The sequence below is a fragment of the Pelobates fuscus genome, chromosome 5 (genome assembly GCF_036172605.1).
Source record: "Pelobates fuscus isolate aPelFus1 chromosome 5, aPelFus1.pri, whole genome shotgun sequence".
Classification (NCBI taxonomy): Eukaryota; Metazoa; Chordata; class Amphibia; order Anura; family Pelobatidae; genus Pelobates; species Pelobates fuscus.
In genome coordinates, this window is record NC_086321.1 from 366,532,641 (window position 1) to 366,549,725 (window position 17,085).

Here is a 17,085-nt window from a genome sequence, read left to right on the forward strand (position 1 = left end):
GTCTTGTATGTACATAGTGGACATTGGATGAGATATTCTCCTTACACCAACCATGACCCCCCCCCCCTCCCAAATAACAACAGACACTACATCTTTGGATAGAACAGGCCACAGCATTTATTAAAACATACAAATACTGTATGACGCATCCAATTCATATAAAACTGTACATATAAATTTGGTGAGGGCCATGTCCTTGATACCGGTCTCCTAGAATCCACAGAAACCCGACCCATGCGCAGATGCACCAAAAACTACTTGGTCTCATCCCTCCAACCATAAAATTTAAATAGAAAGCTCAGCCCAGACAAGCGCAAAGAGGGCAACATGCCCGCAGTAACCCAACTCTCCAAGAACCACAACAGACCCTGTAATCGAGCGGGCGAATCCTGAAAAAACCCTTCTTCCGATTCCAGCTCGTGCCATTCCACCCACACCTTTAAGTGCCCACGTGGAACTAGGCACCGATCCACCAACCAGCTCCATCAGTCTGCTGTACCCAGGGACAGCTCCACCAGACACGGGCAACCTTCCTTGTCTGCGTGAGGCGCAGCGGCACAGAACGCCGCCCACTGACTGTGCCCGGGACCAGCCAGTGGCACCGAAGTTGAAGCAGGAACCTGGGAAATTGAATCCTGAGGTGTCCTTGTGGCTCCCATGAGCTCCAGATGCCACCTGCTGGACAGATCCAGCAACTGCACCAAAAAGCCTGAGAAAGCAGTGGAAAGTCAGTAAGCCCGCACCCCAGACCGGGAGGCTGCCAAAACAGGTAAGGAGAATGGGGAGGAAGGGGCCCCAGGGACAGCCTAAACAGATGGAGAGGAGCAGGGGAGGGAGAAGAGAGCGGAGGGGGGGGGGGGCAGGTGGAAAGAGGGGGAAGAAAACAGGGGCAGAAGAAACAGGAACAGAGGGGGTGGGAGGTGGCAGGAAGAGGGATGGAGCAAGAGCATCCATAGGAAGAGTGGAGACTGCCCCGCCCGCCGGCAAAGGGAGAGCAGAAAACAGAGGAGGGGGGAGAAGAGAGGGAGGGGAGCCAGAAGCAAAAGAGACCGGGGGAGAACCCCCAGTCCGATGGCAGTAGGAGAGACGGGGCCTACTCACCAATGCCAGACATGAAGGGTGAAACCCGGGCGGCATCCTACACGCCACCCGTGTCGACCGCCGGTAGGAGCGCGACCCGCACTCAATGCCATTGCCCTGACACCAGGAGCAGCATTGGAGACAGGATGAGATGCAGGCTGCGAGCATGGACCTGGTGCTGACTCGGGCTCCTATACCAGGCCAGTGGAGAGACCCTGGGGCTCAGCCGAGCCGGAGGGCGGGTGTGCCGACCGCACTGGCGCGGCCACCCAGGAGGGTGCCGCGGGAGGGGGAACATGTGGAGCCACACCACGGGGAGGGGAGACTGCACCGCCAGACAGTAGTTGAGCAAATTGCTTGCGGAGCTGCCGGTCACTGTCCTATGCTGCCTCAGCCCTGAGGGCTGACAGGATTACCACAACATCCATGCCACAGGCCGAAATCACCAACAGGTCCAAACAACAGGAGGAAGGCACAGAAACTGTTACTGGCCCGGATCTTAAGTGACACTGAGGTCAGATTAATTTGTCACCACCCACTTCCTCACATCCAACACTCCCACACATATCAAACAGCCAATCATGTTTCATCCATTCCCACACTCATACATGTGCCCTCGTCCGCTAAGCTGCGCACTCTCCCTTGGGCCAAACAGCTTCTTTAGAAAATACTGGGTTTCATTTTAGGGCTAGTGAGCGATATAAGGACTTTGGTGATATATTGGATCTCTTCTGCCTGCTTTATGCAGCTCTCTATGTGGAGGGCAAATTCCTAACTGGGCACCAAGGAAATGTATCAGACACCCACGGTCGCCCAGTTACATTATCTTCAACTATCATCATCCATCTCCATTAAATGCAAATTACCACAGCACACATACAATAACTTAATATTATTTGTAAGGCAATAAAAAGTAATGTTTAACCAACAGCATCAATAACGACGTATAAAATTACTACTTTTTACAATACAGCTATCAAAGCATAATAGAACTCCATATTTAACCCCTTAAAGAACTCTGACACTAGATGTCCTGAATGAAGTTTGGACGTTGATTAACCTGTGACATCGTGGACTGTCTTAACTGGGTTCTGCAGAGTTCCTTTTACCAGCATGGGGATTTAATCAGCACAGGGCTTCGAAGCATCAGACCCACAAAGTTCTAGAACCTTCGAGGTTTGAAGCATTCCAAGTAGGATTTCCCTGGTGACATATCACTTCTTAGTGCTGATGGTGAATGAAATCGCTTGCCCATTAAATATATTTCATAAACTGCCGGAGAAATGTCAAGCACCTAATCAATACATTTGCTTAGGGGTGCATCCTTTATTAATTTAACTAGTTAAATTCCAGCAGCATATGAATTCTACTTACTGCAGGGCAGTACTTTACACGTTCTGCCCGTCTGCATTGAGAGGTGTTATTTGTCCAGGATTCTGATAGATCTGTAAACCGTGACTTCAAGGGATGGCAAGATTTTACAGTATGGAATCAGGCCATGGTTTGAAGCTAAATGGACCAAGGCCATTCCACATGATTGTTTTTGAGATGGCCTCAAGCCAAAGGAAACTCAAAATGGATTCTGCTCACATTGGAGACGGAATTTACTTTGCTCTGCATTGTGATGTGGGGATGGGCTCAGCACTGCCTGTGAACTGAATACATAAATTATACAACAGATTGTTAGATCTGCCAGATTTCCCTTAACGCCCTATAGCTTTGCCGGCCTGTGTATTCCCCAAGGTCTTCCATAGCCAACACACTCATTATATTATTCTGCCACAAAGTGAATGGAACGAGGCCAGGATGGAATGGAGAGCTATCTTCTCATTCAATCTTTGACGTGTTCTAAGACTAGCAGTGTTTTGTAATGCCAAGACTTATTTCATATTAGATCAACCCAGTTTTGGGAGATGTGGTTCATTCATTTAACTCTGTGCTGTCTAGTCTGCCCGTTCACGTTTTACATGTTATTTTTGAGCAGCAGAGGTCTACTATGACTTTTTTTTCCGATGGAGACTATAAAGCCCTTTGTATAGAATCACAGTCTGGCATGGGGGTAGCCAAATGGTAAAACCCCAGCTATTAGAACAGTAGAATTACAACTTTGAAGGCGGGCAACACGTCATGGCATTTGTAGTTTGATAACAGCTTAGAATCTGTGTTTGTGACACCCGTGGTCCATAAACTCTATTTGATCTTTTTTTCATTATCCCTGATATACCTCCAAGATGGTCATCAGTCTTGATTTTGGAGCCATATTTGGCTTCTTGGACACTCAATGTTATTACCTTAAGGCATTTTCCTCTCATACTGCTTATGGACAGCCCTTGGCAGGTCAATTAGCTGGCAGGGTGACTGATCAGCCCAAGGGTATACATGTGGACTAATGCATCCCAATACTGACCACCTCTACTTCCCGCTTACATAACCGCTTACATATCTTCTAATATTTGCAGGTACAAAAACAATAATCTTTGAAGATTTAACCCCTTAAGGACACATGACATGTGTGACATGTCGTAATTCCCTTTTCAGATTGAAATCAGAATCACATCAGTCCTCAGAGTCACAGCCCCAGTCCTGCAGTTTGAAGCTTCACAACTTTTCAAATAGTCACAGCAAGAGTGTAGTCCCATGTAGCAAAAGCGCAGCTTAGCGAAAAAAGGGCCTTGACAGGGGTTAGGAGGCGGGCTTAGGAGGAAGCAGCCTGGACTGGTGGGTTGTGGGAATAAGGGGTTTGGCTATTTAAATAGGTAGCCATTTTGCAATGTGCACTTTTAATTTCCTAACTGGTGGAGTTTGTGTGCACCTTGGTGCTCCCTGACTTGCTGGGTAGGGTTTTTTCTTTTGTCTCCTTCTGCAGGGCCATGGACGTCGTGGAGAGGCTCTTGGAGGGGATCCGGATGGCGGCATGGCAACAGGGAGCGGAGTGGGTGCAGGCTCAGCTCGGCCCGATCCTGTCTGCGGCGGCCGGTCAAGATGGCGGAGGCCTTAGGTCGGCGGCACTGACGGTTAGGAGGCGGCAGGGGAAGGCCGCGGCAGGCTTGGAGGCCGTCCGGTCAAGGCTCCGCCTCCCGGAGCACGGCCGGGGGCCTCGGCGGTGTACCTCTCAGCGGGCGGCTGCCCCGGATATCTGCGGTGCGCCCCTCGAGCGGGATGGGGTGGCGCCCGGAACGGGAGCCGCGATGGCGGTGAGACGGCCCCGTGTTGAGCCAGGCGGGACGGGGGTCACGGCCCAGGAGGGCACCCTCATTGCTGGAGGCAGTGGACGGTGGTGACGGCTCTGAGAAGCCCCCAGGAACAGCAGGCAAGTGCAGGGGGCCCTTCTGGGGGCCCTCTTGGCGAGCCAGTTAGGGGGAGCGCAGCCTAGGTCTAGTGGGCGGGTAGTGAGGGGGATGGCGGGCGGGTTTCCCCTGGTGTGCTGGCGTCGGGTGGGGGAGTTCCAAGGGGGGCCCCAGACACCTCACAGGAGGTGAGGGCAGCAGTCAAGGGACAGGTTTCTGGGGTGAGGGGTCCGAGGTTGCCGGGTGGTTTCCAGGGGGCGTTGGGGGGATCCCCTAGCTTGACAGGCATGGGGGGGGGGTGTCTGGTGGTAGGGGTAAGGGCAAGGCCCCATGTCTCAGCCAGCCGGAGGTAGATCCTGGTAGGAGGGTGGTGCAGCAGCCTGGGGCTTCAGGGGGTCCTGGGGGCCGCTTGCCGGTGCAGGGTTAGGCCAGGTCAGTCCTAGGGCCGGGTATGGGCGGCTGGGGGGAGGTAGACCTGGTAGGGGGTCAGGTTCGAGTCTAGCAGTAGCCCCTCGCCGGTTAGGGTCAGGGGGTCACGTGGGGTTCATAGGAGGTCCCGGCGCCTCCGATCTTCGTCGGGCAGTTCGGCAGGGGCGAGGTCGGGGTCCCCCAGGCGGAGGCGACGGGGGCGGGCATCAAGGGGGGAGGGTACGAGCCGTAGTCCGCGGGGCGGGGCTATCCAGGCCCCTGGGGTGCAGCAGCGCGGGGCACGCAACGGGAGGCCTTGGCAGCAGGCAGGCGCTCCCCGGGTCGGGACGGGAGGGTGGATGAGGGACAGTACACCCTGCCCAGGACATCTTCTCCTTATTTCAGGTCCCCCAAGCCGCTCATCGTCAGCGTTCTCAAGGCACCGGGTGGGCTCCCCGGTTGGCGGGGTATCGGCGGATGTCGCTCATCCAGGACACGCAGCGGTTGACAGCGCAGCCCCGGGTGGTTCCGGATCGAGGGGCTTGGCCGGTGAGTCCAGTGAATCACTGCGTTCCGGCGCATTAGTACAAATACTGCAATCACTCCTCCACTCACTGGGGGCGGGGGGTGGTACAAAGGGTAGTGTAGCACAGGTGTGGGCACAAGGGGCGGTGGAAGCGGGGTCCGGTAGCGGTCCCCAGCGGTGGCGGCTTCCAGCGGGGAGGCGAGGGCGGCGTCAAGCTCGGGGGAGACGGGGAGCGAGCAGGCGGAGTTGACTGAGGGAGTGCCAGACGCGGTGCGGCAACATGCGTACGTGTCGTTCGCGGGTCCTCTAGGGGTGCACCTCAAACAGGAGGTGAAAGAAAAAATTTGGAAAGGGGAATTCTGTGAGATCTTTTCCCTCCTTCCTTTGGAGGACTTTATTGACCTCAAGGAAGAAGATAAGATAAGAAAGATGAGAAAAAGGAGGAGGAAGAGAAGCGGCTGCGGTATCGTAAGACTGACCTATGGCGGACTGGCCTGGTGGCGGTATGACGAGCAGTTCCGGCAGCAATTGGCGGCTAATCCAGGTATGAGGTGGGACCAAATGGACCTGCCTCTCTGGATGAAGCTGATGATGGCGCAGAAGGCGCAGCCCTTTCAGCACGCAGCTGGTGCTAAGAGTCAGTCCGCCTCGTCGGCCGCCTTGCAGGAGGGCTTATGCTGGCTCTTCAATGAAGGTCAGTGCAAGTGGGGTACGTCCTGCCGCTTTAAGCACAAGTGCTCAGGCTGCGGGGGGGGGGGGGGGGCACACGGGCTGCAGCGCAGTTTTAAAAGAGGGAAGTCGGGGGAACAGGGGCTCCTGCCGTGGCTGGTGGCGGGGGGACTGCCGATGCCCCGGGGCCTAAGCCCTGTGAAGCTAGACGCGATGGAGCCCTGGCTTAGCCGTTACGGTATCTTCATCTATGCGGGCAGACTTGGGGGTGTGGGATACCTTCCTGCGGGATTTTAATGGGACGGTGTTCTTCCACCAAGAGGGCATGTCGGCGGCCGAACTGGAGCTGTTCACCGATGCGTCGGGTAGCATGGGTTCTGGGGCCTACTTTGGCGGGAGCTGGTGCGCAGAAAAATGTCCGGAGGCGTGGGGGCAGAGCCCCCTCATGCGTAACCTGGCTTTTCTGGAATTGTTCCCGTTGCTAGTGGCACTGGCCCCGTGGGGAGATAGGTTGAGGGACCGAAGGTGATCTTTTTCTTGGACAACATGTCCGTGGTGCACGCAGTCAATAACCAGTCGGCGGCGTCCAAACCGGTAGTGACACTGTTGCGGCGCTTTGTTTTGTTGTGCATGTCCCTTAACGTAGTCTTTCGCGTGCGCCACGTGCCAGGGTACTTGAATGAGGTGGCTGACGCTTTGTCTCGTTTTCAGTGGTCCCGATTTCGGACGGTGGCTCCAGGGGCACAGGACGTGGGCCAGTCGTGCCCGGACGAGATGTGGCAACTAGGGGGACTAGGGGGACTTGGGGGACTCGTGAGGGCTGCAGGAGGGCTGCAGATATCCGGGGTTCGCATACTTGGGGGGAAGCTGGTGGTGCACCTGGCCAGGTCCAAGACGGATGTAGGGAGAAAAGGCCGGGATGTGACACTAGGTGCCCTGCCGGGCTCTGTATTGTGCCCAGTGACTGTGGTGACACAGTACTTGGGTCAGAGGCCGGCCATTGGTGGGTCTTTATTGGTTCATGCGGACGGCTCTTCGCTTTCTCGCTTCCAATTTTTCAAGGTTTTCCGATCAGGCCTGGGTCGGTTGGGGCTGAGTGCAGGTATTTATGGGACGCATTCTATCCGTATAGGGGCGGCCACGGAGGCCGCACGCCTGGGCTTGGGGGACGAGTTGGTTAAAAGGATTGGGAGATGGGAGTCCGTTCAGTTCCGCACGTATGTATGATTGGGCTTATTGGATCAATAGGGCTGGCCATGGGGGGACTTCGGTGGGGAATGGGTGTTTTCATCCTGTTTTTTCCTTCTTCCACAGGCCGGGTCGCATGGATAGTGGGCCATTCCTTCGTTTTCTGGGCTGGAAGGAGGGCTGCTCGAGCTCAAGGCCAGCAGCTGGGCTTTCCGAAGGACCAACTGGCGGTGCACTGGTGGGGGTATAGGGGATGTTGCTGGGGGGACGTCTGCGGGGTGATATTTAGGTTGGTCGCAAGCAGGGGGAGGCCGGATATGCTGGTCCTTCATGCAGGCGGCAACAACCTGGGTCTCATACCGCAGCGGAGGTTAGTCAAATGGATGAAGCAAGACCTCAATAAGCTGGTTGATCTGCTTCCTGGGGTGGTATGGTCGGTATGGTCGGAAATGGTCCCGAGGCGGCGATGGTGGCACGCGCGGGACCCAGTGGCCATTGACAGATGCAGGGGTAAGGTTAATAGCTTAATGGCGAGCTTTGTAAGGAAATTGGGGGGAGTAGTGGTGAGACATGGGGAATTGGAAGGTGGGTTGCCAGGGTACCACCACCCGGATGGCGTTCATCTTTCGGCTGTGGGTTGGGACCTGCTGAACTTGGGTTTGCAGGAAGGGATGCAGAGGGCGCTTTTTCTCCGGGCTGGCGGAGCTCAGACAGCTTAAGGGGTCAAGGTCTGAGCTTGTGGTGGGATAGGGAGCTGAAAGAGAGGACATAGGCTCCCTATGAGGAACGTGAGGAACATGGAGAATTGTGGTCACTGGTGTTTGGTAGGTTTTGAGTCCTGGAGGTGGCTCAGAACCTGGTGGGGTAGGGGTATCCGGGTATACCCCTGCTGTGGTTGCTTATGGTTGGCACTTAATTGGTTCAGGTTGGAGTAGGTTGAAAATTGTCATATATATATATATGTGTTAAGTATGTTGGGGTCATTGCCCTTTATTAAAAAGAAGGATACGGATGAGAGGGGCGGAAGGTGGGGCAATGACCCATGTTTATATGTTAATTTATATGTTAATTTATTGCTATCATTATTATGATTATTATTAAGCATTATTATCGTTATATTATTATATTTGTTTAATAAAGCTGTGGACAATTTTACCCATATACCCTAGTGTCAGCGTGTTATTGGGATAGGTATGCGGGGGGTTTTGTCCAAGGTTCCGACTGCCCATATGGCAACTATACACCGGTCATGTCTGAGGTCTCAGATGTAGAGGGACTGAGCACTTTAAAGAAGATTGTGGGTATGTGCAGTAGGAGTTATTAAAACTATTGGTGAAAGGCAGCACAGTGCTCTGTGTCAGAATATTTCCCCTCCACTCAGGGGCGTATTAGCCGCGAGGCAAACAAGGCATTTGCCTTGGGCGGCATTTTCTAGGGGGCGGCAAAAAAAGCCGCCCCCCAAATGCCCAAGGCAAATGTCTTGTTAGCCTTGCGGCTAACAGACATGCTGGGCTGCTGCTGGGCGGTCGGGCGGCGCTCTTGGGCGGCTGGCGAGGGAGCACTTCATCTGAGCTGTCTGCTCAGCTCCCTCGCGCGCCGCAGAGTGAGGCTGGGAGCCGGAATATGACGTCATATTCCGGCTCCGCCTCCCAGCCTCACTGTGCGGCGCGCGAGGGAGCTGAGCAGACAGCTCAGATGAAGTGCTCCCTCGCCAGCCGCCCAAGAGCGCCGCCCGACCGCCCAGCAGCAGCCCAGCAGCAGCCCAGCAGCCACTGGACCACCAGGGAAAAAAGATGCCCCCCCCCCCCAGCATTCCCAAAGGTAAGGAGGCTGGGGGGGTTGAAGTAAAAAAAAATAAAAAAAAGTGTTAATGTGAGTGAGTGAGTGAGTGTGAGTGTCTGTTAGTGAGTGTGAGTGTGTGTGTGTGTCTGTTAGTGAATGTGTGTCTGTTAGTGAGTGTGTGTCTGTTAGTGAGGGTGAGTGTGTGTGTGTGTCTGTTAGTGAGTGTGTGTCTGTTAGTGAGTGTGTGTGTCTGTTAGTGAGTGTGTGTGTCTGTTGGTGTGTGTGTCTGTTGGTGTGTTGCCTGTGTGTGTGTGTGTATGTTAGTGAGTGTGTGTGTCTGCTAGTTTGTGTCTGCTAGTGACTGAGTGTGTGTCTGTTAGTGCGTGTCTGTTACTGAGTGTGAGTGTGTCTGTTACTGAGTGTGTGTGTCTGTTAGTGTGTTTGCCTGTGAAGTGTGTGTGTGTATGTCTGACTGTGTGTATGTTAGTGAGTGTGTGTGTCTGCTAGTTTGTGTCTGCTAGTGACTGAGTGCGTGTCTGTTAGTGCGTGTCTGTTACTGAGTGTGAGTGTGTCTGTTACTGAGAGTGAGTGTGTCTGTTACTGAGTGTGAGTGTGTCTGTTACTGAGTGTGAGTGTGTCTTTTACTGAGTGTGAGTGTGTCTGTTACTGAGTGCGAGTGTGTCTGTTACTGAGTGCGAGTGTGTCTGTTACTGAGTGCGAGTGTGTCTGTTACTGAGTGCGAGTGTGTCTGTTACTGAGTGCGAGTGTGTCTGTTACTGAGTGCGAGTGTGTCTGTTACTGAGTGCGAGTGTGTCTGTTACTGAGTGCGAGTGTGTCTGTTACTGAGTGTGAGTGTGTCTGTTAGCGAGTGTATGCGTATCTGTCAGTGAATGTGTGTGTGTGTATTTAGAATGCGGGACGGGGTAAAGGTTGGGTGGGGGTGGCGCGGGGGGGGGGGAGGTGCCTGAGTTTTGTCCTGCCTAGGGCAGCACAAAACCAGGATACACCACTGCTGACAGATACACTTACTGACACACACACACACTCACTGATAAACACACACTCACTGACAGACACACACTGATTTGACACACACTGACAGATACACTTACTGACACACACACACACTCACTCACTCACTCACTGACAAACACACACTCACTGACCGGTTCTGTTGCTGCCTGGTTGTTTAGCTCAGTGGAGATAAACTCATGAGGCAGCAATTGCCCAGAGCACCTGCCTTGCAAAGACTTCTCAGTGAGCTGAATTGGGAAGTCTGTAATTGGACAGCAACAGAATGTTAGGGCTGGGGAAGAAGGTGATGTTTACAAATAAGACAGCTTCAGCTTTTGAAAGCTATCTTTAGAAACAGAAAAAATCACAAAGAAGGCTCAGCACTGATATATAAACAAGGAATATAGTGTTATAATGTATAGGCAGCACACCTGTAAGGATGGGGGGGTCCCCTCTGATCCCCTCAGAATAAGTATAGAAATGTGTGTGTGTGTGTGTGTCTGTGTGTCTGTGTCTGTGTCTGGCTGTCAGTGTGTGTGTGTTTGTGTCAGGCTGGCTGGCAGTATGTGTGTGTGTGTGTGTGGCTGTCAGTGTGTGTGTATGTCTTTCAGTGTGTCTGTATATCTGTCAGTGTGTGAGTGTCTGAGTGATTGTGTGTGTCTGTGAGTGACTGTTTTTGTCTGCGAGTGAGTATGTCTGTCAGTGTGTGTCTGTGAGGAAGCCTGTGTGTCTGTGTGTGTTATGTGTGTCTGTCTGTAAGTGTGTCTGTGAGTGTGTGCGTCTGAGTGATTGCATGTGTCTGTGAGTGAGTGTGTCTGTCAGTGAATGTGTGTGTGTGTCGTGTGTCTGTCAGTGTGTGTCTGTGAGTGAGTCAGTGATTATGTGTGTCTGTCAGATTGTGTCAAATCAGTGTGTGTGTGTGTATGCTAGTGTATCTGAGAGTGTTTGTCTGTCAGTCAAAGTGTGTGTTAGTCTTTAGCAGGAAGAGGTGTGGCATTGACAGGGAGGGGTGGGGCAAATGTAAATTAGGGGGTGCCTGAGTTCCGTCATGCCTAGGGCAGCACAGATCCAAAATACACCACTGCCTCCACTTGTTACCAGGGGCTTCCCTCACTTTATATATATTTTCATTATATATTTAAAGGACCACTCTAGGCACCCAGACCACTACAGCTTAATGAAGTGGTCTGGGTGCCAGGTCACTCTAGGATGAACCCTTTTTATTATAAACATAGCAGTTTCAGAGAAACTGCTATGTTTATAATAGGGTTAATCCAGCCTCCAAATCCTCTAGTGGCTGTCTCACTGAAATGAGGAAAGCTTTTAAAAGTTTGGCTTTGTAAATTTGATGCAATAAGTGTGTTTTTCTTTAATACCTTTTCACCCTTTTCACCTTTTCACCCTCTTTGCATGAACCCGATTTACATATATTACTAATCTGTTTCTGAACAAATATATTATATTATTCACTCACTCACTCACTCACTCACTCACTCTCTGGGCCGGCCTAAGACGTCATGCTGCCTAGGTCCAACGATAAATGACTATAGGGATAATGTATAATAAACACAGGTTACTAGCTATGAGAGGGATAATGTATAATAAACACAGGTTACTGGCTATGGGGGGATAATGTATAATAAGCACAGGTTACTGGCTATGGGAGGATAATGTATAATAAACACAGGTTACTGGTTGTGGGGGATAATGTATAATAAACACAGGTTACTGGCTATGGGAGGATAATGTATAATAAACACATGTTACTGGCTATGGGGAGGATAATGTATAATAAACATGGGAGGGTCTGGGAGGGAGGGTCTGCTGCTGCTTGGCTGGAATGTGTCTGCTGACTGTGAGGTACAGGGTCAAAGTTTACTCAATGGAGACGAATAGGGGGCGAATAGCTATGTTCGCCAGGAACTATTCGCCTGCGAACCGTTCAGGACATCACTATAGAGAGGCCAATAGCATGTCTACACTTATGGGCAGCTGGCTCTGCTACCCAAATGGAAACTCAATGGAAATTCCTTCTTAAAGGTCACTAGGCATGTGCAAAACCAGCTGAAAGAGGGCAGATTTCAAGCCAGCCCCATTTTTGACGTGCCTAGATGCTCTCAAGTAAGCTTCTCCAAACAGCTACCAATGAGAGAGGGGACACCCTGCAGATCTGAAACCTATTTGATGAGACATTGATTTTTCTTTCCCCATATGTTTTTGACTTACCACCCTCCCCTTCAGACAAATAATCTTAGAGTTTCTAAACAAATTGAAAATGTTTTTTTCAACATAAAAAATTATCTGGTAGATTAACCCCCTCTTTGCATTTTTACTGTGGATATAGTGTTGTATGGTCAATATTTAAGTCCATATCATTTTTCTGTTTTTGATTTTTATTTATAGACTTTTTTTTCATCGTAATGTGTGCAGAGTTTGACCGTCCTGCAAAACTCCTCACCCATAACATTTTCAGTAATGAGTATTTTCACAGAGTGTATCACAGAGCTCCACAATAAAATTTAAAGCGATGTGTGGTGTGTGACTATCACAGAGCTTCACATCAATAACACACACATTCATATGTGTAGCCCACGGAGCAACGCAGGGGGGGAGTGGGCCTTGACAGGGCCATAAAGTTGGCAGGTGAACTGGAGTTCAGGGGGTGGGCCTAGCTAGTGTGGGGAGGAGAGGGTTAGTTTAAATAGCGGCCATTTTAGGTTGAGGCCATCTTAATCTGAGCTGCCCTTACCTGTGAATTGTGAATTACCTGTGTACTCCAACAGAATAAGCGGTGTCTGTGTTTTATTTATAATTTTGCACATGCCGAATAACGTCTGTGCACATGTCATGTGTAGAGAGCTCCATAGCACTAAAACTGACTGTATTGTACTACGTATGTCACAGAGGTACGAACCTTACCTGAATTTGTGTATAAACTGCAGTAAATTGATTTTTCATAAATTTGCTTGAGTGAATTACTCCATTGTAATTCAAATCGTTCGATAGGTCACGCAGTCTCCTGATGTTACACTGTAGCTTTCCGTGCCCCAAACCCCCATTAGTTCCAATGTTAAATAAATGTTCCCGTGGTTTATACGAAAGTGTGTATAACAATGGTGCTAAGAATTACCTCCACCCTGAACAAACTGTACAGCAGCTATTTTCGAGTTGAGTGGGCGACCTCAAGTAATGATGACGATGAAACGTACTCACCAGAAACACGTTGAATTGTGGAAGCTGTCAAAGAATGAGGAGAATAATAACAATAGTTTATCATTTCCTCCGAAGCACATTTTTGGTTTTATAGAACTTGGTTAATTTGTAGCTTCCTGTATCACGTATTAAATTGTTCTTCAACTAAATGAATTCAATCTAATGATGCAACGAGGTAACAGTGGATTCCTCACCTTATGTACTAAAGGCAGAAGTTGAATGTGCACGGCCATTTATTGTTTAACCCCTTAAGGACCAAACTTCTGGAATAAAAGGGAATCATGACATGTCACACATGTCATGTGTCCTTAAGGGGTTAAAATGCTGCTCACTAGTGTTTCACCAACAAAAACAAACAAAGAAACAACCAAATGGTGCACACTAGACGAATAGAAATCTGTGAGCAATGTGGAGCGCTTTTTTGTGTCTGAAAAACAGTAAATAAAGCTTCTATACCATCGGTAATAGTGTATGTTTCTTTAAAATTCCCTCCGAAGGCACAAAAAAAGGTGATTTAAACTGGCATATAGTTTAATATTGCAGATGAAAAACCATTCTTAAAGCGGCACTGTCATGCCGAACTTTCCCCAATCGATTCCTCTTCTCTCCCTCTGTCAGGATCTGTTCTTCATTTCTTCCTGTCTGCTCTAGTTTTCTTTAAAATCATGAGACAAAGTAGGGACTATTTCTCTTCTGCTGGTTTCCTACGCTTGACCAGCTATGACCAGCGGAGGAGCAAAGTGTGGTCAGAGACATTTTCCCACAATTCTCACCTTTGATCCGTGATCTCGCGATGCTTCCTGTCAGTATTCCTGAACGTCCTGTCATTTTAGACAGAACGCTGGCGAAACTACCGAATTTCGTCCCAACAGAATGAGAACAGTTTGTTCATTCGTATTAGGATGCAATTTGGGACTTTCTTCGGATTGGGGGGAAACCTATTGTCCCCGACCCCCACCCATGAGCGTCGGGAGGAACCCTTAATGAAATTGGATGGGGGGGACCTATTGTCCCTCCAGTCATTGGTCGTTTTTTTTTGCGCTCTGTTTTTTTTATTTGAACAGTTGCGACGGGTATTATGGATTCTTATTTGGCCTTTTTAGAAAAAAGAAGACCTCAAATGGTAAATTATTTTTTATTTACAGGTATTTAGTTTTCTTGCCTCCCCCCCCCCCCACACTATTTTTAGGGTGAGGGGGGTAGGTAGGTCTTTATTAATTTTTTGGGTGGGGGGTGACTAGGTGCTTGTGGACCCCTAGTCACCTGGGGAGGTTACATTTAGCCCCCACCCGTCACTCATGGGTGGGGGGAGGACAATAGCTCCCCCCATTTTCATTTAGGGCCCCCACCCACCACTCATGGGGAGTGCCGGGGGGGACAATAGGTCTCCCCATTTTCATTTAGGGCCCCCACCCGTTGCCTATGGGTGGGGGCCGGGGGGAGGACAATAGGTCCCCCCCATTGTTATTTAGGGCACCCACCCATAGCCTATGGGTGGGGCCATGGGGGAGGACAATAGGTTGTGTTCCCCATAGCCATTTAGGGCCCCCACCCATTGCCAATGGGTGGAGGCCAGGGGGATTAGGACAATAGGTCCCCCCCCATAGTCATTTAGGGCCCCCACCTGTCGCTCATGGGTGGGAGTTGGGGGGAGGACCTTTTGTCCCTCATTTAGTTACATAGCCCACACTCACAGGGCATGGGTGGGGGCTAGGGGGGCACTATGTCACCCCCACTAGCTAATAGATGCCGTTTGGCCATTTATTAGAAGGGGGCAGGGGCGGACTGACCGGTCGGGCACTTCGGACATGGTCCGAGGGCCCGGCCGGGAGGGGGGCTCGCCATCAGGGGGCCCGGCCGCCCCTTTAAATGCTGCAGCCGCCTGAGCGCTCTCTTCAGAGCCTCAGGCGGCTGCAGCTTCTCACCTCCCCTCCCCTGTAGCTGTGCGGTCCGCGGTGCCCGGCCGGAGTGATAGGAAGGTGCTCAGTGTGCACCTTCCTGTCAGTCCGGCCGGGTACAGGAAACAGAAACTTCTGTTCCGCGCGGAACAGGAGTTTCTGTTTCCTGTACCCGGCCGGACTGACAGGAAGGTGCACACTCAGTGTGTGTGCACCTTCCTATCACTCCGGCCGGGCACCGCGGACCGCACAGCAGCTCGGCCACGCTACAGGGGAGGGGGTAAAAAGAGAGTGGGACGGGGGGTTAAAAAGAGAGTGGGGGGGTTAAAAAGAGAGAGAGGGGGGTTAAAAAGAGAGTGGGAGGGGGGGTTAAAAAGAGAGTGGGAGGCGGGGTTAAAAAGAGAGTGGGAGGGGGGGTTAAAAAGAGAGTGGGAGGGGGGGTTAAAAAGAGAGTGGGGGGGGGTTAAAAAGAGAGTGGGGGGGGTTAAAAAGAGAGTGGGAGGGGGGGTTAAAAAGAGAGTGGGAGGGGGGGTTAAAAAGAGAGTGGGGGGGTTAAAAAGAGAGTGGGAGGGGGGGGGGTTAAAAAGAGAGTGGGAGGGGGGGGGTTAAAAAGAGAGTGGGGGGGTTAAAAAGAGAGTGGGAGGGGGGATTTTAAAAGAGAGTGGGAGGGGGGGTTAAAAGAGAGTGGGAGGGGGGGTTAAAAAGAGAGTGGGAGGGGGGGGTTAAAAAGAGAGTGGGGGGGTTAAAAAGAGAGTGGGGGGGTTAAAAAGAGAGTGGGAGGGGGGTTAAAAAGAGAGTGGGAGGGGGGTTAAAAAGAGAGTGGGGGGGTTAAAAAGAGAGTGGGGGGGGTTAAAAGAGAGTGGGAGGGGGGGTTAAAAAGAGAGTGGGGGGGTTAAAAAGAGAGAGAGGGGGGTTAAAAAGAGAGTGGGAGGGGGGGTTAAAAAGAGAGTGGGAGGCGGGGTTAAAAAGAGAGTGGGAGGGGGGGTTAAAAAGAGAGTGGGAGGGGGGTTAAAAGAGAGTGGGGGGGGTTAAAAAGAGAGTGGGGGGGGTTAAAAAGAGAGTGGGAGGGGGGGTAAAAAGAGAGTGGGGGGGTTAAAAAGAGAGTGGGAGGGGGGGTTAAAAAGAGAGTGGGGGGGGGGTTAAAAGAGAGTGGGGGGGTAAAAAGAGAGTGGGGGGGGTTAAAAGAGAGTGGGAGGGGGGTTAAAAAGAGAGTGGGAGGGGGGTTAAAAAGAGAGTGGGGGGGTTAAAAAGAGAGTGGGGGGGTTAAAAAGAGAGTGGGAGGGGGGTTAAAAAGAGAGTGGGGATAGAGTGGGGTGGGGGGGTTAAAAAGAGTGGGGGGGTTAAAAGAGAGTGGGGGGTGTTAAAAAGAGAGTGGGGGGGTTAAAAGAGAGTGGGAGGGGGGGGGTTAAAAAGAGAGTGGGAGGGGGTTAAAAAGAGTGGGAGGGGGGTTAAAAAGAGAGTGGGGGGTTAAAAAGAGAGTGGGAGGGGGGGTAAAAGAGAGTGGGGGGGGGTAAAAGAGAGTGGGAGGGGGTAAAAGAGAGTGGGAGGGGGGTAAAAAGAGAGAGGGAGGGGGGTAAAAAGAGAGAGGGAGGGGGGTAAAAAGAGAGAGCGGGTGGGGTAAAAAGAGAGAGGGAGGGGGGTAAAAAGAGAGAGAGTGGGTAAAAAGAGAGAGGGGGGTAAAAATAGAGAGGGAGGGGGGGGTAAGAAGAGAGAGGGAGGGGTAAGAAGAGAGAGAGGGTGGGTAAAAAGAGAGAGGGGGGGTAAAAATAGAGAGGGAGGGGGGGTAAGAAGAGAGAGGGAGGGGTAAGAAGAGAGGGAGGGGGGTAAGAAGAGAGAGGGAGGGGGGTAAAAAGAGAGGCAGGGGGAGTAGGAAGAGAGGGAGGGGGAGTAAGAAGAGAGGGAGGGGGAGTAAGAAGAGGGTGGGAGTAAGAAGGGGAGTAAGAAGAGGGGGAAGGGGGGTAAGAAGAGGGGGAGGGGGGGAGTAAGAGGAGGGCAATTGCCCCCTCCCCTGTCCGCAGGC